Source organism: Pezoporus flaviventris, unplaced genomic scaffold (assembly GCF_033815535.1).
Source record: "Pezoporus flaviventris isolate CSIRO_AGI_PZ_B2104156 unplaced genomic scaffold, CSIRO_AGI_Pfla_v1 ptg000044l, whole genome shotgun sequence".
NCBI classification, from domain to species: domain Eukaryota; kingdom Metazoa; phylum Chordata; class Aves; order Psittaciformes; family Psittacidae; genus Pezoporus; species Pezoporus flaviventris.
This window is the reverse complement of record NW_026892592.1, coordinates 1,533,203-1,559,106: the sequence shown is the minus strand read 5'-3', so window position 1 is coordinate 1,559,106 and position 25,904 is coordinate 1,533,203. Positions and strand designations below refer to the sequence as shown.

The 25,904-nt window shown below is 44.9% G+C and overlaps 2 protein-coding genes across 5 annotated transcripts in view; both read left to right on the top strand.

Annotated features, from left to right (window-relative positions):
- LOC133276334 (methyl-CpG-binding domain protein 2) overlaps positions 1-5,552 on the top strand; it is a 61,994-nt gene extending 56,442 nt beyond the window's left edge. Inside the window, exons 7-9 of one of the 4 annotated variants that reach the window (XR_009745829.1) lie at positions 3,725-3,769; positions 4,584-4,617; positions 5,084-5,552. The gene's annotated coding sequence lies outside the window, so the exon portion shown is untranslated. Of the gene's footprint in view, positions 1-3,724; positions 4,618-5,083 lie in introns of all 4 variants that reach the window. The other 3 variants (XR_009745828.1, XM_061467062.1, XM_061467060.1) reach the window with 3 other exon arrangements.
- The window catches only part of LOC133276335 (cytochrome c1-like), a 284,630-nt gene that overhangs the window by 118,023 nt on the left and 140,703 nt on the right, over positions 1-25,904 (top strand).

The following is a 25,904-nucleotide window of genomic DNA, read 5'->3' as shown; positions in this document are numbered from 1 at the left end:
TTAATTCTAAGGATGCCTTAGTCCTCCTAGCTGCCTTCCTACATCCTCTAGCAGCAGCCTTATATTCCTCCCAAGTGGCCAGCCCCTCCTTCCATGACCTGTAAACTCTCCTCTTCCACTTGAGCATACCCAGCAATTCCCTATTTAGCCATGCAGGTCTCTTGGCCCTCTTCCTTGACTTCCTACGTGTCGGGATGCTCCGATCTTGAGCACGGAAAAAGCAGTCCTTGAATGTCAACCAACTATCTTGGGCCCCTTTACCTTCAAACAGCCTTGCCCATGGGATTTCCCCTAGCAATTGCTTGAAAAGGCCAAAGTTTGCCCTGCTAAAGTCCAGGGTTGCAATTCTACTTGGTATTCTACTAGTCCTGCCACACAAGATCCTGAACTCCACCATCTCGTGGTCGCTGCAACCAAGGCAGCCCTCAACCCTTACTGCTTCGACCAGATCCTCCTTGTTAGTGAGGATGAGATCCAGCAGCGCTCCTCTCCTGGTTGGCTCATCCACCATTTGCAGGAGGAAGTTATCATCCATACACTGGAGGAACCTCCTGGACTGCGGCTGGGTTGCTGAGTGGTCCTTCCAGCAAACATCAGGGAAGTTAAAATCCCCCACGATGACCATGGCCTGTGACTGTGAGGCCGCTCTCAGCTGCCTGTAGAAGGCCTCGTCAACTTCCTCACCCTGATCTGGTGGTCTGTAACAGACACCTACAACAGTATCCCCCCTGCCAGCCTGCCCCTTAATTCTCACCCACAGACTCTCAACTCGCTCATCATCTGTCCCTGGACAGAACTCGGTGCATTGTAGTTCCTCCCGCATATAAAGAGCAACCCCACCACCCCTCCTGGCTGGCCTGTCTTTCCTGAAAAGGACATAGCCCTCCATGACTATATTCCAGTCATGTGAGCTGTCCCACCACGTCTCTGTAATTGCCACCAGATCATAGTCTCCTGACTTAACACAGGTTTCCAACTCCTCCTGCTTATTTCCCATGCTGTGCGCATTGGTGTACAGGCATTTCAGGGAGCCAGCTGAGCACACCGATTTCACCCTAGGATTGTAGGAGGCCTCCCAGTCTTCATTAATTCTGGAGCGCTGCCCCACTGGGGCAAGCCCAGCTACAAGCCCATCCCCCTTCAAATCTAGTTTAAAGCTCTCCAAATGAGCCCTGCTAATTCGTGCCCCAGCATCCTTTTGCCTCTGTGAGACAAACCTTTCCCACTTGTCATTGTCCAGACTGGTGCCCTATAAAACCAGCCGTTATTAAAGAATCCAAAGCCCTGCCTGTAGCACCAGTCTCGAAGCCAATTGTTCATGAACTGAATCTTCCCATTCCTTCCCACATCAGTGGAAGATGGAAGGAGAGAGGAGAAGATCACTTGAGCCCCAGACTCTCTCACCATCCGCCCCAAGGCCCTGTAGTCTTTCTTCATCCCCCTCAGACTGCGGGAAGCAGCTTCCTCCCCACCTGTCTAGAAGACCAGCAGCGGGTAGTAGTCTGTCGGGTGCACCAGGTTGGGGAGCACCCTAGTGATATCCCTGATCCGGGCTCCAGGCAGACTACACACTTCCCTAAGATGAGGGTCAACTCTGCATATCGGGCCCTCTGTTCCTCTCAGAAGGGAATCCCCTACTACAATGACCCTTCTTTCTTTCTTAACAGAGGCAGTCTTGAGGTGCAAAGTCGACTCCCTTTTCCTATGTGGCCTTGTGGGCTGGCCTTCCCCCACATTCTCACCTACCTCTCCTTCAAGATCCAGGGCCTCAAACCTATTACGGAGGGACACCTGGGGAAGCAGGGCAGGAAGGGGGGAGGGTTTCCCACGACACTGAACTGGAACTCGCTTCCAACCCTCGTCGTCTTTTTGGTCCCCTACCTCTGCGCAACAGCTACAGGGCAGGGGCTGTCTCGGGCCATCCCCCTCTGTGTGAGAAGGCAGGGGGTCCTTCCCCTTTTGGGGGGTATCTCCCTGGAACCGTTCCGACTGGCATGCCAGGGAGTTACTCCACCAGTCGATCTCCCTTTCACACTCCCTGATGGTCCTCAGTGTCTCAACCTCCTCCTTAAGTCTTGCCACCAGGCTAAGCAGATCTTCTACCTGCTCACACCTCACACAGGTGGAATGCTGTACTCCCTCCCCCGGCAGCAGCAGGCTCTGGCACTCCCTGCACCCAGAGACCTGAACAGCCACAGTTTGGGACGGGGTCTCTGTCTGAGTTGCTGTAGTCACCTTACTGCAAGCTCTCTTTCAGGAGGCAACCATATTGGTGCGCAGTCTGGGACACCAGCAACACGACCTGCTTGCTCCTCCCTGTGCCCGGTGGGCAGCGACCGGTCGCTGCTCTCTCAAAGGCTTTTTCAAGGCAAGCAGCAGGGGAGTGGTCGCCGTCACCGTGGGAACGCCCCCCGCCACGTCAGCCTCTCTCTCGCAAGGGCTGCTGGGGCTTCGGGGATCGGGAACCGCGATGTCTCTGCGCTATCCCCTCTGATTTTCCTAATCTCCGTTGACCCTCGCGTGGCTGAAGCTTGCCGGCTGTGGCTCTAGCTAGGCTAGCTCCGATCAGATGGATCGGAGACAGATCACTAGGGAGGAAAAAACAGTGATTTTAATCCTTTACAGCAAAGACCCAATCTCTGGAAACTACTGCAGGTATCTTTTCTGGCACTTAATACTTGAAACTGGTGTAAAGCAATCAAAGTAACTGGCCTTTTTCTGTTCTTCAAATTTAATTTAGTAAAATTACATAACAAGTTATGAAACTTCTCTGCTTATTTTTAAATGAGCAATACCTCTACAAATTAATTTCCAAGGTATATTCTTGTATCTGCATCAAAAGAAGCATGACCATCAGGTCAAAAGAAGTGATCCTGCCCCTCTACTCTGCTCTCATGAGACCTCATTTGGAGTACTGTGTACAGTTCTGGTGTCTTCAACATAAAAAGGACATGGAACTGTTGGAACAAGTCCAGAGGAGGGCCACAAGTATGATCAGGGGGCTGGAGCGCCTCCCGTATGAAGACAGGCTGAGAAAGTTGCAGCTGTTCAGCCTGGAGAAGAGAAGGCTGCATGGAGACCTCATGGCAGCCTTCCAGTATCTGAAGGGGGCCTACAAGGATGCTGGGGAGGGACTCGTCATTAGGGACTGTAGTGATAGGACAAGGGGTAATGGGTTCAAACTTAAACATGGGAAGTTTAAGTTACATATAAGGAAGAAGTTTTTTACTGTGCGGGTGGTGAGACACTGGAATAGGTTGCCCAAAGAAGTGGTAAATGCTCCGTCCCTGGTGGTGTTCAAGGCCGGGTTGGACAGAGCCTTGAGTGACATGGTTTAGTGCAAGATGTCCCTGCCCATGGCAAGGGGGTTGGAACTAGATGATCTTAAGGTCCTTTCCAACCCTAACTATTCTATGATTCTAGGATCTTATACCTCTTTACAGTACTGATCTGTGGATTTGCCAAACACTTTGTTAATTTTTTTCTTTTAAAATCACCTGCAGAAGAATGATAATTCATTCTCTTGTTTCTATTAAGCACACAGTGCTCATTTATGAAAGTGCACAACTTTGAGATCTGAACTTTTCATAGTTAGCTGAAATTTTAACAACTAAGAATTGTGTTTGGAGATGGTTGTGTAATTTTAAATGAATTAAGTTTTTTTTTTTTTTTCTGCATTTACTAGCCACAAGGGCAAATAATATATGTACTTCTTATTTGACAGGTACAGTGGAGATAACTTTTACACAACTATGAATACTTTGTTCAGGTAACTTGTAGACATAGAATGGAAGTTTCCAGGCTGTGACCTGTTTAGCAAGGCTGTTGAACATTCAAACCAGCATTCAACCCATAGCATAGAGGGGTAATTCCATGTCATTTTGGTTCCCTGCTATAAGAAAAATATAAGCCTGGTGCACTCAGCAGCCAGATGTTGGTTTTGCACTCAGTATCAGGACTGTGCACTAGGTTACCGCTTCCGATACAAGGGTGTGTTGCTTGAGTAAAATCTTATAACTAGGAACAAAATGTGTTTAAAATGTTCAGTCACTCTTATTACTTATAGTGTCAGTGCCACATAAAGGAAAACTTGGTCTTTAAATGTGAACAAAAGCTATTTCCCAGTGTTGTTTACTGGCAACTTAACAGGCCAGAAATCTTGATGATTTCTGGGCTACTGGAATCTTTTAATTACTTTGTTACAGCTATTTACTATTAAACTCCTAATCCCTGAGTATTTCTCCTATAAAACTAATTATGGATAACTTTAAAGGAAGATAAGAAAGAACATTAGTTTAAGATGTGACATTTCAAATATTTGCCATTTTAGAATCAAATTGTCATTTTGATTTTTTTTAATTTAGAATAAAATAATTATTTTCTAATGGAGTCATAAATCTGTTTGTAGAAGTGGTTATTTTTGCACTGGTACTGTGGTTCTCTGCAAAAATCAGTTGGATCAGTAGAACTTGAGTTTCATCAACTTGTAAACTCATTCCCTTTTTACATGTATGTAGCCAGTGTACATGTAGACATGCATGTGTTGGCTGTGTTCTGTAAAACTGCTTTTTTTTTTTCCCTAGTGGTTTTAATTATTGACTTGAACAAGATTTTTGAGTAAGTGGATTAATTAATGTAAAATATCTTGAAATATGCAAGCTTTTGTTTCCTTTTCACAGACTAATGTTCCAGTTTGATCTTTTATATTAAGAAACTTTTCACATACACATTGTGCTGTACTTAAACCCCAAGAATTCAGAAAGGGATTTAAGGCTGTAATACAGTACTGCAGAAGCCTGGGTGATGTGCCAGGAAGGTGTTTGGTGAAAGAAGCTGGATAGTGAAAGCATGTTATATATGCAGGTTGTGCTTAATGAAAAAGTAAGTACGTACCTGCAGGACTCTTAACAACGGAGCAGCTACTTACACTGTATTAATTGTTTGTTACCCACTTATGAACTATTTATGGTGTGCTCTTAGTATGGGACTGAAACAGCTAAAACTGCTCCAACTAAGTCATTCTAATTGATGCCACCATCAGCCTTTACTTTTCCACAAGGAGTTATTTCTGTCTCTTTTACAGGTACTTTTAACTGACTTATCCCAGGAGGAACTTCCTAAAAGACAGAGGCACTTTCTCCTTCGGTCTTTCGTTATAAGAATAAATGGACCCATGCACATTTTTATAGCTTTCTAATATCATTAAAACCAATGCCTTTTTTAGACTTCTATTTTTGATGTATATATCTTATTTGAAAAGCAACTTTATTTTGTGTCCTATGACTTAAAGTCCTTTTTTAAGTATTGAATGTTACCCTTAATCTAAAGCTGAGCTTTTGATGCCAGGTTGCAAACTTACTGGAATTATATTGCCTGTACTAAATATTTGTTTTTCCTGTGGTTTTTAGTAAGAATAAATCAGAAGAACCAAATAATTTCCTAATTAAAGATTATTGTGACTCTGTATATAAACAGATTTTTATACCTATTGCTGAAAACACCTGTACATTCTTCTGTTATCACTGTAAAGATAAATAAATTATTATAATCTAGCAGTTGAAAATTTGTTGCGTTGTGGATAGATTAAGCAAAGATTGTCCCTGCTTATATTTCAGTGTTTCTTTGGCCAGATACGGCATGACTTCACAGAGTTCTGCTTTGAGGTCAAGGTGAGACTATAAGGAAAGTGTCTTTGGTGCAGAATGCATCATGTGCCAAAACTTGGTCTTGTTTCTGTCTATCCAGACAAAGCAAGTAGGATGTCAGGGTGGCCTACAACACTGCAAAGATTTACATGAAGTGAGCTGGGTCTTTCACACTTAATCAGAAAACCCAGAAATAATTAAAAAACTGAACAGGTTTGCTTAACTTCCCTGGGGGCTTAAAGACTAAATTGCCTGGCAGGTCAGAGTAGTTCCAAGGTTAGAATAACATCTGCTTCTCCAGGTCTAGTAAGGTACTGTCCTGCATTGCAGCCCATGCTGGGAGAGCTTTGCTATAGCCTTTGGAGTCTCTCTTCTCTTTTCTGCACAAAGACGTAAAAGTGGGGAGACAGGTGATCTTACTGCAGGATTTCCTGGGATAGGTGTAGGCTAGGACACAATATTGTATTATATCAACCAACAGTATTAATAACTGGGGACTCAAACCCCTTCCCACTGCCATTTGAACCATTTCATAGAACTTGCACCAGGGCAGTGGTTGTCTGATTACGATAGGTCTCCCAGGCCACATTCATTATTTTTCCCAAATCACATTGGTCCTCTCCCTTAAGCTTTTGTACCTTTTTCCTTATATCTTCCATGGATTAACCTTTTATTAAATGGCCTAATTCTCTCCTTCCTTCCTCCAATTCAGGATCAATAGTAGTATATTTATGCATCGCCTCTTTTAATCTTTCCACAAATCCAGAAGGCAATTCATTTATATCTTGCCTTATTTCATTGCCCACAGCTTGTCTTAAAGGTACAATCACAGTTTCCCCTCATTTTCCCTAGTTCACAATGCTATAGAGCTAAATCCTCCATCCCCCTCTAATATCTCCCTTTCTGGTGCCTGTGCTTGTGCTTGTGCTTATGCTTGATTCTCATTGTCAATGCCTTCTGCCCCAGTATTCACAATACTCCTCCAAGGGGCTGCCATCGAATCCTAATCCTCCTTCTTTGGATTCCTCAAATGTTTAGCGCATAACTGTCCTATGCTGCACAAAGAGCAACAGCGTTTAAGCAAATTTTACTATCTATCTTTCTCCAAGGACAATACTAACAGGTCCTGTGGTGCAAGATTAAAACCACAATCCTTTCACCATTCCAGATGATTTCTCAAAGTGAAAAACATTTCCACATAAGCTACTTCATCCCACTTTCCTTCTCAAGAATAGCATCAATTGTAACAAAGTATTATAATTAATTGTGCTGTTCACAGGCCACATTTCCCCAAAATCCATTTGCACAACAGCCACCACTAATTACAGTATTTTACCAGAGTCTCCCTGTTGCAGAATGGCTCCAAGAGCAAGGCCATGGATCCTTAGAGGCCTTGTGCGAGCAAAGCAAAGTGTAGGCCTCACAGGTAACCGGAAACTGGACGTGGGAGGAGAATGTAAAGGAAGCTGTGTAGAACTAACCAATAATGTTGTGACTAGTAGGTGTGGCTAACACCACGAGGATATAAGCGATGCGTGCCATGAATAAAGTAGAAGCTTACTTATCACCCATATTGGGTTGGCGTGTCTTGCTTCTCCTCGCCGCTAACAAATGGCGCCCGAACAGGGATGTGGAATACAGGGCCCTGGATAACGGGGACCCGGATAACAGGGCCCCGGATAACGGGGACCCGGATAACAGGGCCCTGGGTAACAGGGACCCGGAACGGCGAGTGAGTGGCACCGGTGGCAGCGGCCGGGGAGCGCGGGCAGTGCTACTGTGGTGGCGTGACTGACCCGGGTGCTTAGACTGACCAAAAGGAGTCCACCACTGGGGCGAAGCAGATACAGCTGCATCGGGAGGACGATCCAGTATTGGACGATCTGGAGACTGAGGTTACAGGACGATCCAGAAGAGGATGATCCGGAAAAGGCCGGCCATGAAAATGGACCGAGAGGTAGCCCCTGATTTATTACAGCGCTTTTTATAAAAGCGGGGAATTAAGCCTGAGACTCTAAAGCAGCTAGCAGGTCTAGTGGCTGTAGGGAAGGCTAAGGGACTTTTTGTAGATCCTAATACAGTTTTTGAGGAGAGTGAGTGGCAAAAGTTTGGTGATGAACTATTTGACTCAATGCTTAATGATAATAAAACGGCAAAGAAACTCGGTAAGCCATGGAGAGAAGTAATAAATTGTATAAAAAGATACAAGGCGGAAAAGAAAACTGCCGCTGTAGCAACGGAGAAACTAGGAACAGACATCCCTGGTCGGCTGAAGCTGGGGGAAGATTACAACTCGTTTCCCCCAACTCGCGGGGCGCTCCCTGTGCTTGGAGCACAGGGTTTTTTCTCCCCCTCCTTCTTCATCAGAAGGTGCAGCGGAGGAGGTGCAACTCCCTGCTCCCCCACCACCCCAGTTGAGTTCCGAAAAGCAGAGGGATTTCGAAAGTAGGGACTTTGAAAAGGACAGAGAAAGTATATTAGAAGGGATACGCACGATGAATGTCGAGGAAGCTGAAAGGAAGAGGGTGGTGCCTTGGCGCCGGATCGATTGGGGCGCCATTTTGAAGCACGCAGTAGAAAATAGAGATTATGTGCTAGCGGGAGGTTTGGAGGAACTGCGAGCCTTTTCAACCCATTATGCCCTAGACTGGAAATTTTTACCTCAGTTACAGAGGAGCCAGGTCTGCAGATGGCCACATACCGAACGAGAGACATCTGACAAGAAAGACATAGCTGCGAACAAAGGAGACCCTGAGTTCGACCCAGGATCAGACCCCGAGTCCCCTGAATCTGAGCCAGATTTGTATCCTCTGCTTCCAGACTCTGACTCTTCGTCTCCCGGGTCGGTCTGCTCAGCTCATCAGCAACTACTCACTGGCCCTGGAGATGCTCAGCTGCAACAATTGATGAAAAAGCTTGAAGCCCTTGAGACTCAGATTGACACATCTCCATTGGCGCCTCCACCTTATCCTCTGTAAAACCCCTTCCTTAAAGAAGGCAAACAGGGGGAGGGGGTGGGCGAGGTATCGGGGGGGCACAAATCCTGTGTACTGTTGGCATGGGTTAATCAAGGATGCAATTATTACTGGTGAATTTTCTGCAATGGGCCTCCCTGCATATCCTGTGTTTACTACACAGCAGGGGGCTAAAGAGTGGGAAGCTTTTGATCTCAATATAGTTAAGGAGGACTGACAAGCAGTGACCACGTATGGGTTAAAATCCTCTTATACTCAAGCAGTATATGTTATGATTTTTTCTTGCGATTGACAGGGGGAGCCCATACAGTTTCTCTGGGATACTCATGTACTAGAAGTTGGTAAAAATAAGTATGTCCAGGTTTCTATCACCCTTTGGAGGCCTTTGTAGATACTGCTGACCACTTCTTCCAGCACAGGCTGGCCACCTGTGTCGGAATGAGTGTGCATTTTGGTCAGTATTAAAGCCTAAGCCTCATACGATGTGGGGGAGGCAGAGCCTCTGCGGGGACGCCCGCTAAGTTTGAGCCTGCGACCTCGCACTGCAATGATGCTTCTCGGAGCTGGTTTGCCATTAGTCTCCACAGGGTCCTTGTGCCACGTTCTGTATGTGGAACTGTAGTGGGAGTAATGATCGTCTGGATTTTGTGCTTCAAATATTGTAGTTGTGTGGAGTGTGCTTGTGGGATCCCATACGCGTGTGTGTGTGTGTATTTGTTGAGGGCAATCGGTGTTTTGTGTATTGTTGGGTTCATGTAAAAGTTTTTAACGGGTAGCTGTTTAACATTTCGGGCATGAAAGGGTTAATGTAAAAGTGCAGCTGCTGGCAGGTAGTTATGGTTGCTGATGAAGCAGGCAGGTGGCTGTAGCTGCTGCCCAGCAGGCTGGCTTATGCAGGGATCAAAAAAAAAAAAAGGGGGGGAGGAGAGAGCAATGATGCTGCAAATATGCAGTTTAACCTGTCTACTTCTCAAGAACTGATAACCTGGGGGAGGGGATATATTTTTGTCCTCCTGCCTACAGGTCCATGGTGACTGCCTGCAATGTTTGTCAAGCCTTGCCATGAGCTGGACAGACAAATGGAAAAACCTGATGCCTCAGCTACAGGAGCTGAGCGTGAATACCCCAAGCAGAATGAGATAGAGGAAGAGAAAAACGAATGATTGCAAAACATCACTTGGGGGCAACTGAAAAGTAACATCCTAAATACGTGTGCTTGTAAAGTAGCTATTATTAGAGGTTGTGATTTTGTGTATAAACCCACCTGTATTTACTAGCTAGTTGCTAATAAGAAACTACGCCTTGTATTGTATAGATTTGTCACTTGTAAAAGAGATGTTAGAGTATGGAAATTTGCAGTAGCTGCTAGAAAAGGCTAAGGCAAAAGCTAGAAAGCGTTTAATACAATGGTAGTGTTATAAAGCAGGTGATGGAACTAATTAAGAGGGTGGGAGAATTCCACAGGTAAGAAATTTCTTTGCCTAGTCCCTTGCTGCCACCAGCATCTTCAACATGCTGCTGCACCCTGTAATAGTTACTCTGTTAATGTAAATTTGTGTGTGCATTGCTGTAGTAGTGGCTTGTTACTGGATATAAAACAAAAGGGGGGAGATGTGGAGACAGTGTTCTCATGGGAGAATGGATAATTGGTACATAAACTCTGAATAATCCTGAAAGATACAGCAAGGCCATGAGAGGCCCAAAGAAGCTTAAGCAAGAAAGATAAGAGGCTGGAATTCACCAAGTTAATGAGAACTGTGGACTGTTGGCAAGCTTTCAAGGTTGAGTTCTCACACCTGTGTTTAACCAGTTATATGTTAGTCACTAAGGGTCTTCAAGGCATGTATCCAATCATAATATGCCAAATCACTGTAAGTGCTTCAGCCGGGGCTTTGGCTCAGTTAAACAAGCTGGCTTGCTAAGCAGACAAATGCTACATCGAAGGCAATTTCTGATTTGTTGTTTGATGTTGACTCTGTGAGACATGCAACACTGCAGAACAGAGCCGCTATTGACTTTTTGTTGTTGGTGCAGGGACATAGATGTGAAGAGTTTGATGGAATGTGTTGTATGAATCTTTCTGATCATTCTAATTCAATACACGCACAGCTGAAAACCCTGGCTCAGCTTACCCAGCAATTGCAAGTGAGCAATGACCTAGGGATAACTAAATGGTTGTCTCCATGGGGCATTACAGGTTGGCTTAAAACACTGCTATTTGAAGGATTGCGCTTATGTATCATTGTTATTTTAATCATTGTAGTTGTTAGACTTGCTTATGGTTGTTTAATGAAACAAGTGAACAGAATGACCCACAATGTTTTGCTCGCACAAAAGAAAAAAGGGGGAATTGTTGCAGAATGGCTCCAAGAGCAAGGCCATGGATCCTTAGAGGCCTTGTGCGAACAAAGCAAAGTGTAGGCCTCACAGGTAACCGGAAACCGGACATGGGAGGAGAATGTAAAGGAAGCCATGTAGAACTAACCAATGCTGTTGTGACTAGTAGGCGTGGCTAACACCACGAGGATATAAGCGATGTGCGACACGAATAAAGTAGAAGTTTGCTTATCACCCATATTGGGTTGGCGTGTCTTGCTTCTCCTCGCCGCTACCATCTCCTGAGCTACTGAACCACCGAGGGATCCACCAATTTGTTTCTAATGTTGTAAAAGGCAACCCTGCGGGGACTGTTTCAAGACTCCCCCCTTGGAGTCAGTGGTACCCATGATCCTAACCTCCACCCAGATACCAGTATCCGGACAACCAGAATCAGACTATCTTACCCACTGCACAGGGCGTCCCCTGCAACTGATGGTGATAAGGGATGAGAAAGAATATATTTTTAAAGAAATAAAACCTGGGGTCTTACAGAGGTCTCGAGTTGGTCTGGGGATGTGTGGTTGCTTTCAGGGAAATTCCCCAACGCTGGCATGAAGGTCCCAGAGACTCCCTGTATCCATGGGAAACACGGTAGAAGGTCCCTGTTTGGGCACTAAATTGTTGCCATAAAAGTCAGTCGAAGAAACTCTCCAAGGCTCAATTTGGAATTTTAGAAAGCAGCATTCTTTATTGCAATGCTGGGCGCACACGTGAATAGTTATGCAAGGGTGAGCACACCAGTTACTTGCAAGCAGCAACTATATATTTAGCTTACTCATGCCTACTTAGAGCTCTCCCAGGAAATAATTTATATATTCATGATATTTCCAGGAACTAATTATAATATCTGCATTCTAATCACGCATGTGCTTTCTTGCTGAGTGGGGGTCTCTGGTGCTTTCGAATAGTCTTCTTCACTGCATTTACATATTTACCTAAGTGCTTGCAAATGACTGCAAGGTCCTAGTGCTGAGTTAGCAGTGCTATGTCCTTGCTTTTGTTCTGTTCCAGTCTCTGTTATTTTGAAGGTTAGCATCTTTTTTCTTACTTACTGCCTCCTTAGTTGTTATCAGTCCTGTGATGTTCCTTACCCCATCAGCCGGATATTCTTTACTCCCTACGTGTGTCCTGGTGTGTCAGTGACCAGGATAGATAATGGCCCATGGTGAAGCACACAAATATGGAATAGTACTGTTTTGCACTGGTTGTGGGAACACAACCTTGAAAATAAGGGAGTTATTGACAGTCATATCAGTAACCACCAGGTGGTTCTGGCAAAGCTTATCTTAGTAATTTCCTTTTCTCTATAGTTGCTAACAAAGCCTAACATTCTTGAGGTTACTTATTTACAACCCTATTCTTCAATCAACCCCATTCTTCAATCCACCCTATTTTTCAATCAACTCCATTCTTCAATCCCCCCTTGTCCTATTGCAAATTCTTTTGCAACTAAGTTATTTCATTTTTTTAAAGTTTCCTGAAGTATTTCCCTGTTTCATTTCTTTTCCAATCTTCAGAATTTATCATAGATCATTTACATTACCGGAAGGAACATTGTATAATACAACAAGTAATCAATATCAAAACAATTAATATTAATATTCCTGCAACCAGTTGCCTCAACCAGGAGAGATTAGGAAACCATGAAGTTAGCTTTTTTCCATATTTCTTCCAAACCCCAGGAGGTATCACCCATGGCCATTTCATGAAATATTTTAGTTTGTTTCCAAATTTCCTCCAGATCTGTTTCAATTCTGCCACTTTGATCTATGTAGGAACAGCAATTTTCATTGATTATGGAACAAACCCATTCTTGTGAAGCCAGTAGCATGTCTAGAGCCATTCGGTTTTGTAATATCACCTTAGATAGGCTAGTTATCTCTTCTTGTTACGCTTGGATTATATCAGTGGTTTTACTTTCTGTTTCCTCTATGGTTGCTGAGATATTTATGACTGCCTTCTCTAATTCACTTACTCCCAAAGATGGAATTAGCCCTCTCACAAAACTATGAAATGTGGTGTGCCATTCAGCAATAGGGTTAAACCCTCACTTTATCCATTTAGCAAAACTTCTAACCCAGGTTCCAGAAGGATATCTTTCAATAGCAGTAATATTGGGTATCACAGTACCTAAGGTGCATGCCCCCTTCCACTTGGGGGGTAGGGTCTTATAAGCATTTTTGCACATAACCAATACCAACCTTTCCCTTCAGGAACGGGCAACCACTGAACCACGATACCATCTATATTAATTGTATGATTGCAATTTGAATAGTGACTTACACCTATGGCATTTAAACAAACAATCTCATACTCTGGTTCTTGGTGTAATGCATCTTTGTACACAGGCATAATATTCTTTACTTCGATTAGGATTAACTATCGCAAACCTTAAACTTTCCCTTGCTAGTGTTCACCCACAAATTTGTCCGTGAGATACTGCGGGGAATTGGAGCGCCAATTAATGGAAGGTCCAGATTTTCTCCTGATTTAGGCAACTGTGTGCACACCCAACAGTCACTATGATTAAAAACATTAGTAACATTCTGCATTAATTTCAGGTATAAGTTTTGGTCCCAAGCTTGATGTCATATAAGTCTGTCCTGGGTTCAGCAGTAGCAGTCATGTTTCTCCTTTGTGGTAGCTGGTGCAGTGCTGTGTTTTGACTTCCAGCCTGGGAACAGTGTTGGTGAAGCCGATGTTTTCGGTTGTTGCTAAGTGATTTTTACCCTGACCAAGGGCTTTGTGAGGCTCATGCTCTGCCAGGGAGGAGGGGAACCTGTGAGGAAGCAGGGACAGGGCCCCTGACCGAGGCTAGCCAAGGAGGTATTCCATACCACAGCACGTCATGCCCGGAGTGGGGGGTAACTGGGAGTTACCTGGAAGGACACAGGCTTCCGGGTGGGACTCGTTTCTTGGCCGGTGGTATCATATTATCTTCCCTTGTTATTTTCCCTTATCATTGTTGTAGTTGGTAGTAGCAGTGGTGATTTGTGTTGTACATTGGTTGCTGGACTGTTCTTGTCTCAACCCGTGGGAGTTGCACTCTTTCGATCCTCCTTCCCGTTCCTCCGGGAGTGGGGAAGGGGAGAGCCCCAGTGGGGGGGGTGGGGGGGGTGGGGGTGGGGGGGCTCTATTGTTGTCAGCCCGGCACCACTCACTGGGAGTGAGTGAACAAGTTGCCTCAAGTTGCCTGACTGGGTTTAAACCACGACAAAGTCCAAATTATGACCGATGCAATTTCATACGTAAGAGTCCTGAAGGGTCGATCCGCCATGTCTTCTCTGGCTCTGGTGCTTTCTTTATTCTTGAATAATGTATCCAAGCAGGTTGTTCCTTTATCTTCACTGCTGTAAAGGTAGTCAATAATATCTGGTATGGTCCACTCCACTTCTCCTGTAGAGGATCTCCTGAAAAATTCTTAACATAAAACCAGTCTCCGGTTCTAAAAGGGTGAATCAGATAATACAAGCCTCTCATTCTTGTCCGTAATATTCTCTTATTTATTTCTTCTAATTGTTTTCCCAGATTGACCAGAAACTGCCTGAGATAGCCTTCTCCCACTTCGAGAAGACTTTCTCCTTTAAACTGGCACTGATATGGTCTTCCATATAAAATTTTACATGGTCTAGTCTCTTCTTTTGACCAAGGTTTAGTTCGAATTCTTAATAGAGCCAGTGGTAAGGCTTGGTGCAAATATAAATTCGTTTCCTGACATGTTTTACTAACCTGTTGTTTGATCTGATGGTTCATCTTTTCTACTTGCCCACTGGCCTGAGGCCTGTATGGAATATGCAGTTGCCAATCAATTTCTAATTTTTTGCTAATTTCTTGTAACAATTTTGCACTAAAGTGTGTACCTCGGTTGGAAGAAATTGCCTCTGGTACTCCAAAATGAGGTATTATCTCATTAAATAATGTTTTAATCACTTGTCTTGCATTGTTTATTCTACAAGGGAATGGTTCTGGCCAGCCTGAAAAAGTATCCGTTAACACCAACAAATGTCGATAACCTCCTTTTCTTGGTAATTCAGAAAAATATTTTTGTCACTGGTGTCACGGATAACTTCCTCTCCCAATTGTCCCAATTTGATTTCTATTTTCAGTTTTAGGATTATTCTTGAGACAGAGCTGACATTGTCACTAATTGAACTATGGTATATAGATTCCTTGCTACAATTTGTTTGTCTAAGTATCTATACAAAGAGTTGCTACCCCAATGAGTTTTATTACATTCCTCCTGAACTAGTTTCCAGAGTTGATTATAGGGAATTACAATTCGCCCATCAGGTATTTGAATCCAACCCTCTTTGTTTTCCTGTCCTTTGAGATCTTCAGTCAATTTTCTATCCTCCTTTGAATATCTAGGTTTAGATTTCTCAATTGTTAGCTTGCTGTCAGGGATTAAGGACATGATTTGGGATTGTTCAGCTTCTCGTTTGGCTTCAAAATCGGCCAAATTATTTCCAGTTTCCTGATGAGAGTCACCTGGTTGATGCCCTCTGCAATGCATGATAGCTACTTCCTCAGGTAGCTGAACAGCTTCCAGTAGTTGTAGAATTTCTGTAGCATGTTTAATCTGTTTCCCCTGTGTGTTCAAAAGTCCTCGTTCTTTCCTGGTGGCACCATGTGCATGGACCACACCAAATGCGTATTTTGAATCACTCCAAATATTTATCCATTTGTCTTTAGCCAATTCCAGGGCTCTCGTTCAGCATGTTCCAGAGGTTTTTCTTTCAAATCTGGTCAGCTTAAATGTACAGTCTTTATAGTGGCCAAATAGTCATGTGTTAGTAGTTCTGTTGGTTGTTCCAGAACATCCATAATCATGCATCCAAAGTCTGCATCATCCAGACGTTCCCAGGGATGTCCAGACCTCCTTGATGCTTGACGGTTGTGGAGTTTGACAAATAGCTTCGTTTCTAGCATCTCCAAGTTCTCTCTGTCCTCCTGTTATTTCATATCCTAGGTAGGAAACTCAGGTTTGAATTAGTTGGGCCTTTCGTTTGGATACCCAATAACCATTCAGTCCCAGAAAATTCAACAATCCCACCATTCACTGGACACATTCTTCCTTTGTTTCTGTGGCAATTAAGAGGTCATCCACATATTGTAACAGAGTCCCCACCTGAGTGGGTGGTTTCCATGATTCTAGTTCCAGTGCTAACTGATTTCGCAAAATCGTTGGCCTGTTTTTAAACCCCTGAGGTAATACTGTCCAAGTTAATTGAGTTTTTCTTCCTATGTCAGGATTCTCCCATTCAAAAGCAAATAAATTCTGTTTTTATTTGGCCAGTGGTAAGCAAAAGAAAGAGTCCTTTAAATCCAAGATGGCAAACATTTCTGATTCCATTTAGTCAATAAGGTATACATATTAGCTATTACTGGATGAATATCCTCTACAAATTTGTTCATTCCTGAGATCTTAAACCAATCTGCAACTTTATTTCTTTACTGGCAAGATAGGAGTATTATATTCCAATTCACATTCAATTAATAATTTGGATTTTAAAATTTATCAATGATTTTTAATTCCCTTTCCCTGCAATTTTAGGGGATACTGTTTTTTTCTAATTGGGCAGGCCCCCCCCTTTTTATTTCTACTTTAACAGGCAAAGCATTTTTCACATTACCTGGAACTTTAGATGTCCATGCTCCCAGATATACCTGATTAAGGATTTCTTCTATTTCAGAGAGGTCCTCCTTTTTGCTTTTCTTTTGAATTAAAGATAAACTCAAAACTGCAATTAAATTGATTGGTTTTAACTCTAAATTCCATTTTGCCTTCTTTAAATGTTGCTTCTTGCCCTAATAAAGATTTTAGAGAATTTGGCATGCATAAAAATTTATGCATTCCTATTTGTTTTCCCAATTTGTACTTTAAGGGTTTCAGAAAGAATGCCTCTTTCTGCCTTTTGTGTGTGTATGTGCGTGTTGTGTTTTTTTCTTTTCCTTGGTGGCCAGTAGCTCCCACATCTGTAACAAATTATTTTCCCTCTGATTTAACGCCGAATAAGTTGCTCCTGTATCCACTAAAATTCCACTTTATTTCCTCTAGTCCTGAGTTTTAATTTAACCAGTGGATCTGCTAGGGTAGATTCCCCAGGTGTCCGTCAGTCTAGTTCCAATTCAGTCACTGGAGCCACCCCATGGCATTCCCCCCAGAGCAGTCTCAATTTCAATGTGCAAAACTCCCCACAGCACACGCACCAATCTGGTCCCATAGAAGAACCCACTCCCCTTCCACCCGATATCCCTTCACCTCTGCCTCCCCAGCACTCATCCCATGCTCAAACACAGGAGCTGCCCAAGCTCCCCTCCTTTCCCCCTTCTTTTTCCTTAACTTTAAGCATCTTTCCCCAGTATCACCTTCTAAACAACATCTCTCCAGCTTAGCTTTCATTTTTTTCCTGTCCTTTTCCAAAGACAAAATTAAGGGATCTGGCGGAGCTATATTAATTTCACATTCCGTCTGTCACTCTGGGTGGTTTCTCAAAGTGAAAAACAGATCTGCATACATTACTTCATCCCATTTTCCTTGCCCCCTCAAAAACAACATTAATTGTAACAATGTATCATAGTTCAAAGTTCCTTTTTTAGGCCATTTTTCCTGATTTTCCAAAGCATACAAAGGCCACCATTGGTTACAGTATTTTATCAATGTTTTCTCATTTACCGAGCCCCCAGGAAAAAAAAACAGTTCTTTCCAATCTGAGGCTTATAATAAGTGGAAGCAAGGACAGATGGCCTGGGAAGAGTACAGGGATGTTGTCCGGGAAGCTAGGGACCAGGTTAGGAAAGCTAAGGCCCAGTTAGAATTAAACTTAGCAAGAGGTATGAAAGATAACAGGAAGGGATTCTACAGGTACATAGCAAATAAAAAACAGACTAGGGAGAATGTAGGCCCCCTCAGGAAGCTCTCGGGAGAGCTGGCTACACAGGATTTGGAGAAGGCTGAGGTTCTCAATGACTTCTTTGCCGCGGTCTTCATTGGCAAAGGTTCTGACCAAACCACACAAGTCCTGGAAGGCAGATGCAGGGACTGTGAGAATGAAGGCCTTGCGCCCACTGTAGGAGAGGAACTGGTTCGAGACCATCTTAAAAAACTGAACGTGCACAAGTCCGTGGGTCCTGATGAGATCCATCCGCAGGTCCTGAAGGAGCTGGCAAATGAAGTTGCGAAGCCGCTGGCCATCATATTTGAGAAATCATGGCAGTCGGGTGAAGTTCCCTATGACTGGAAAAAGGGAAATATAATCCCCATTTTCAAGAAGGGGAATATGGATGGCCCATGGAGCTAGAGACCAGTCAGTCTCACCTCAGTGCCTGGCAAAATCTTGGAGCAGATTCTCCCGGAAGGCATGCTAAGGCACATGGAAATCAACAAGGTGCTTGGTGACAGCCAGCATGGCTTCACTAAGGGGAAATCCTGCCTGACCAATTTGGTGGCCTTCTATGATGGGGCTACAGAACTGATGGACAGGGGTAGAGCAGTTGATGTCATCTACCTGGACTTGTGTAAAGCGTTCAACACTGTCCCACATGACATCCTTGTCTCGAAATTGGAGAGACATCAATTTGATGGATGTACCACTCGGTGGATAAAGAACTGGCTGGATGGCCGCACACAAAGGGTTGTGGTCAATGCCTCAATGTCTGGCTGGAGACCAGTAACGAGTGGCGCCCCTCAGGGATTGGTGTTGGGACCGGTCTTGTTTAACATCTTTGTTGCTAACATGGACAGAGGGATTGAGTGAGCCCTCAGCAAGTTTTCTGATGACACCAAGCTGTGTGGTTCTGTTGATATGCTGGAGGGAAGGAATGCAATCCAGAGGGACCTCGACACGCTTGTGAGGTGGGCTGATGCCAATCTCATGAAGTTTATCCATGACAAGTGCAAGGTCTACACCTGGGTCAGAACAATCCCAGGCACACTTACAGGTTGGGCAGAGAAGAAATTCAGAGCAGCCCTGCGGAAAAGGAATTGGGGGTGTTGGTCAATGAAAAAATGAACATGAGCCGGGAGCGTGCGCTCACAGCCCAGAAAGCCAACCATAGACTGGGCTGCATCAAAAGGAGTGAGACCAGCAGGTTGAAGGAGGTGATCCTGCCGCTTTACTCTGCTCTTATGAGACCTCACCTGGAGTACTGTGTGCAGTTCTGGTGTCCTCAACAGAAAAAGTACATGGAACTGTTGGAACAAGTCCAGAGAAGGGCCACTAGGATGATCAAGGGACTGGAGCACCTCCCATATGAAGACGGGCTGAGGAAGTTGGAGCTGTTCAGCCTGGAGAAGAGAAGGCTGCATGGAGACCTCATAGCAGCCTTCCAGTATCTGAAGGGGGCCTATAGGGATGCTGGGGAGGGACTCTTCATTAGGGACTGTAGTGACAGGACCAGGGGTAACGGGTTCAAACTTAACCCTGTGAGGTTTAGATTTGATATAAGGAAGAAATTCTTTCCTGTTAGGGTGGTGAGGCACTGGAATATGTTGCCCAGGGAGGTTGTGAATGCTCCATCCTTGGCAGGGTTCAAGGCCGGGTTGGACGAGGCCTTGGGTGATATGATTTTGCGTAAGGTGTCCCTGCCCATGGCAGGGGGGTTGGAACTAGATGATCTTAAGGTACTTTCCAGCCCTAAGTATTCTATGACTCTATGATTCTATGGTTCTATGAAAGAAAAGAATACCTTTTATGAAGTTGGTCCTTGTCTGCTCCAGCAGTGATCCGAATGAGTCAATTTGTCCCTCCGGGAATGTCGTGGTTTAAACCTCGCCAGATAGCTTGTTCACTCACTCCCACTGAGTGGTGCCGAGCTGGAAGCAATGGACGCCCGAGTCTCGTCCCCCCCCTCCCCAGGGCTCTCCCCTTTCCCGCTCCCGGGGGAATGGGGAGGAGAATCGAAAGAATGCAACTCCCATGGGCTGAGACAAGAACAATCCAGCAAACAGTGTACAAAACAAATCACCACCGCTACCACAAACAACAACAATAAGAGAAAATAACAAGGGAAGAGAATACGATACCATGCGCCGAAAAATGTGTCCGACCCAGAATACCCCGTGTCCTTCTGGGAAATACCCAGTTACCCCCCGGGTATGACGTGCTGTGGTATGGAATACCTCTTTGGCTAGCTTGGGTCAGGTGTCCTGTCTCTGCTTCCTCCGGGCTTCCCCTCCTCCCTGGCAGAGCATGAGCCTCACAAAGTCCTTGGTCAGGGTAAATATCACTTAGCAACAACTGAAAACACTGGTATTATCAGCGCTGTTTCCAGGCTGGAAGTCAAAACACAACGCTGCATCAGCTACCAAGGAGAAAAATTGACTGCTACTGCTAAACCCAGGACAGTATCCGCCCCTTATTCCATACCATTCACATCATGCTCAGATCCCACATTTTCAATATACCATCGCTCTCCCACATATATACATCTGCATACACAAACACACCGAGAGAAAGAGATAATTTTCTTAGTGCATTGTACCAATCCCTATAATGCTGCGAGTCCATTCAGTCCATGATGTGAGGTTCCATCTCTTGTAACAGTCTCTCAGGGCAGGAAAGGCTGTGTGCAGTATTGGATCGTTGCCTGCTGATCGTTCCTTCCCTGCAGAACTCATCTGGTTCTATCACGGTTCATTCTCTCTTGGGATGATGGTTGGAGGGAAGTCAGCGCTAGTCGCTGGTGACCTGAAGACATCTAGTTGATGGGCTATAAAAGTATTACAAAGCAGGCAACAGCATACAATTAAGTTCATTGGCTGTCTTCCCCTAAAATCAAATCCCCTTGAGGTATACATCGGACTTCCCCATCTTCCCGCATTACTCACCAAGTATATCCAGGTCCCTGAGCAAAAGCAATCCCACGAGTGGGTTTGCCTTTACCTGAAGCAGGAATAACCCAGACTGTCTTCCCCAGCAATTTCTTCATATGCACCACAGGAACTTTGTCCCCCTCTACAATATGTAAAAGTTCTGACTGGGCTGGGCCAGCCCTGTTGGCAGATCCTCTGGTGTTGACCAACCAGGTGGCCTTTGGTAAGTGTGTATCCCAATGCTTGAAAGTTGCCCCACCCATTGCTCTCAGTGTAGTTTTTAACAGCCCATTGTATTGTTTGATTTTCCCAGAGGCTGGTGCATGGTAGGGGATGTGATATACCCACTCAATGCCATGCTCTTTGGCCCAAATATCTATAATTTTATTCCGGAAATGAGTCCCATTGTCTGACTTAATTCTCTCTGGGGTGCCGTGTCGCCACAAAATCTGTTTCTCAAGGCCCAGGATAGTGTTCCGGGCAGTGGCATGGGGCACAGCGTATGTTTCCAGCCATCCAGTGGTTGCTTCCACCATGGTAAGCACATGGCACTTGCCTTGGCGGGTTGGTGGCAGTGTGATATAGTCAATCTGCCAGGCCTCCCCATATTTATACTTCAACCATTGTCCTCCATACCAAAGAGGCTTTAACCGTTTGGCTTGTTTAATTGCAGCACATGTTTCACACTCATGAAAAGCCTGGGCAATAGTGTCCATTGTGAAGTCCACCCCCCATCTGTATGTTGCATCTCTGCCCTGATGGCCTGAAGTGTCATGGAGTCATCGGGCCAAAAATAATTCACCTTTGTAATGAGTAAATTCCTGTTTATTAATCAGATCTTGCTTGCTTAGTTGTTACTAGAAAATTACGACACTTCGAAATTTTGCTTATAGAACGCAGGCGTCCAGTAAAGTAAACGATGTATGGGGGAAGGAGATAAGGAGCCTTCCTCCCCACACCCACCAGAAGGCAGAATGAGACTCCTTATCAACAGGTCACACAGACGCAGAGTACGCCAGGAAGTGACACGTATATCGGATGAAGAAGAGTATAAAACCACTGATTTTGGGGAACTGGGTTTTGTGCCGTTGGCGGAGCAGAGACTCCCCAGCCACCCAGCGCTGCTTTGCTTGCTGTCGCTTGCTCAATAAACCAATTTGATTCATTGGTCTGGCTCTCATCAATTTATTTGAGCCACATTTATAACAACCTTCATGTTGCCAATCTAAGTCCATCTGAGCCACTTCAATCTTAGCCGCTTTATCCACTTGTTGGTTGTTCTGGTGTTCCTCAGTGGCCCGACTCTTGGGTACATGGGCATCTACATGACGTACCTTCACCACCAGGTTCTGCACCCAGGCAGCAATATCTTTCCACAGTGCAGCAGCCCAGATGGGTTTACCTCTGCGTTGCCAGTTGCTCTGCTTCCATTGCTTCAACCACCCCCACAGGGCATTAGCCACCATCCATGAGTGAGTATAGAGATAAAGTATTGGCCACTTTTCTCATTCAGCAATGTCCAGGGCCAGCTGGATGGCTTTCACCTTGGCAAACTGACTCGATTCACCCTCTCCTTCAGCAGTTTCAGCAACTTGTCGTCAGGGACTCCATAGAAGCTTCCTTCCATCTCTGATGCTTTCCCACAATATGGCAGGACCCATCAGTAAACAAGGCATACTGCTTTTCACTTTCTGACAGTTTATTATATGGTCGGGCCTCTTCAGCATGCATCACCTCCTCCTCTGGTAACATTCCGAAATCTTTGCCCTCTGGCCAGTCCATGATGACTTCTAGAATGCCTGGACAACTGAGATTTCCTATTCGAGTTCGTTGTGTAATTAGTGCAGCCCATATACTCCATGTAGCATCAGTTGCATGATGTGTAGAGGAGACCCTGCCTTTGAACATCCAGCCCAGCACGGGCAACCGGGGTGCCAGGAGGAGCTGGTCTTCAGAGCCAATCACTTCCGAAGCAGCTCAAACCCCTTCATAGGCTGCCAGTATTTCTTTCTCAGTTGGGGTATAGCTGGCCTCAGATCCTTTGTATCCCCGACTCCAAAAGCCGAGGGGTCGACCTCAAGTCTCCCCTGGAGCTTTCTGCCAGAGGCTCCAGGTAGGACCGTTCTCCCAAGCTGCAGTGTACAGTACATTTCTTACATCTGGCCCGGTCCGGACAGGTCCAAGGGCTACTGCGTGAACTATCTCGCGTTTAATTTGCTGAAAGACTTGTTGTTGCTGAGGGCCCCATTTAAAATCATTCTTCTTCTGGGTCACATGATAGAGAGGGCTTACAATCAGACTGTAATTTGGGGTGTGCGTTCTCCAGAACGCCACAGCACCCAAGAGAGCTTGCATTTCTTTCTTACTAGTTGGTGGAGGCATTGCTTTTATCTTGTTGATCATGTCTGTGGGGATCTGTCTACGTCCATCTTGCAATTTTATTCCCAAAAATTGAATCTCCTGTGCAGGTCCCTTGACCTTACTCCGTTTTATGGCAAAACCGGCTTTCAGCAGGATTTGGATTATTTTCTTCCCTTTCTCAAAGACTTCTTCCGCTGTATCGCCCCACACAATAATGTCATCAATGTATTGCAGGTGTTCTGGAGCTTGCCCCTGTTCCAGTGCAGTCTGGATCAGTCCATGGCAGATGATAGGGCTGTGTTTCCACCCCTGGGGCAGTTGGTTCCAAGTGAACTGGACTCCCTTCCAAGTAAAATTAAAACTGTGGCCTGCACTCTGCTGCCAGAGAAATTGAGAAAAATGCATTGAGAAATATCAATCGTGGCACAATACTTGGCTGTCTGACTCCAGTTGATGCTGAAATTCTAGTGTGCCTGGTACGGCAGCACTCAATGGTGGTGTGACTTCATTCAGGCCAAGGTAGACTACTGTTAATCTCCACTCTCCTTTAGACTTCCACACTGGCTATATGGGGCTATTAAAGGGCGAGCAGGTCCTGGTGATCACTCCTTGACTCTCCCGTCTATGGATTAGCTTATGGATGGGAATCAGCGAGTCCCGGTTGGTGCGATATTGCCGCCGGTGAACTGTTGTGGTCGCAATTGGCACTTGTTGTTCTTTGACCTTCAGCAACCCCACAACAGAAGGATCTTCTGAGAGACCAGGCAATGTGGACAGCTGCTCAATTTCCTCAGTCTCCAAAGCAGCAATACCAAAAGCGCATTGGTACCCTTTTGGGCCTGTGAACTACCCTCTCCTGAGGTAGTCTATGCTGGGGATGCATGGAGCCTCTGGACCAGTCACAATAGGGTGCTTTTACCATTTCCTCCCAGTCTGACTGATTTCAGCCTCCAGCACAGTCAACTCTTGGGATCTTCCTGTTACTCCAGAAATATAGATGGGTTCCACCCCTTGACAACTTGATGGCATCAGGGTACACTGTGCACCGGTATCTACTAGAGCCTTATACTTCTGTGGGACTGATGTGCCAGGCCATCTGATCCACACAGTCCAGTAAATCTGATTGTCCCCTACATACATGTGGCTCAAGGCAGGGCACCTCTAATGGTCACCACAGCATTGGACACTTAAGTCGTGGTAAAAGGGATTATTCTTCGTTATCACAGGAGCTGGAGTAAAAGCAGCTCTTCCACTCCATCTGGGAAACTGCTCACCAGAGACTGAAGCCGTGGCTCTCATGGGACGATCAGTCTTGGCCCTTGCTCCCCTCTTCAATTCGCTCACCCGTTCCTCCAAAGCTGAAGTAGGTTTTCCATCCCACTTTGTCATGTCTTCTCCGTGATCCCGGAGGATCCGGGGTACCCCGTGGCGTATACCTCCTGTATCTCCTCTCTTGAATAATAGGACGTCTTTTGTTAATAGCTGAGACGTGTGTTGGTACAGGTGAGGAGCTGGATAAATCAGATAGATCGTCCCTCAATTGTCTGAGGTCCTGGGACAGTTTTTCCACAGCTGAGATGATGGAAGGGGTGAGATTGTCTTCGAACTCTCTCTTGCAATTGCTTTGTCAATTCCCCCTTCTCTAGCAAGTGATCCCAGCTGCTTGGCTTCTGTACCTTCTAGCTCGTGACCATCAGCCCCATTGTCCCAGCATCGGAGCAACCAGGTGATAATGTGCTCCCGTGGTTGACAGGAGCCCTGTCCTCAGCGGGTCCTGCAGCCGAGCAGAGAGGGTCCCATCTGGGGTGCCAAATTGATTCGGAGAAAACTCCAGGAACAAACTCGCCAACAGAGTTTCAAGTTGACAAGCAGGTATTCTTTATTGGGGTGCCGGGAGATAGGGGGGATAGCTTCTCCTAACGTGCGTCACCGTATTGCTATGCAGGCCATCCTTATATGGTCACTGGGCATATTACATCATTTTCCAGAAAATTTCCTGCATGCATACAAAAATATGATGGTGGTCTATATGGGTCGTTTACTTTTCCCAACAGTCTTCATAATCAGCTTAATTAACATTACAGACATAGCAATCATCCTGTCCTTCTACTTATCAGTTTGTTTAACTGTGCCCATCCTGGACATCTGCTAGTCCCAGATACTCCCCATCCCCAGGTCCTGTTTTTCTATTCTGCTTTTCTTACACCTTTTGTACTAAGATCCTAAGGACCTGAAACTATGTCAACTACCTTCAAACAAAGCAGTTATTTTCCATTACAAAGCCATCAAACTTAACATTACTTAGAACTGATTACATTTTGTGCTTTTGTGCCTCGTCTCACTTGGAGCCATTTGATAGGTTTCAACTTTAGTTTTTTCAATAGTAACATATACTTCTGCCAGATTTCATGTGATGATTTTCTTAATACCACCTAAAGCAATTCCAATTAATATAAGTATTACAATTATTAAAATTATTTTTTTCAACAAGCTAGCGAGCCAACCAGTAAGCAAAAATCTGAGTCCATGTATTATTTTGTTTAGCTGAGTGACTTTTCCAAATTTTAGTCAAATTAGTAGATAAGATTTCCCATGGAATTGGATTTCTTACTTCAGTTGTCATAAACAAGCCATTACAGAGGATACATTTTGCATTTTCCCAAACCCTTGAACCAGCTGTAAAATTAGATTGTCCTTAAAGCAAGCTCCTGAAGTTATACATAGGGATAA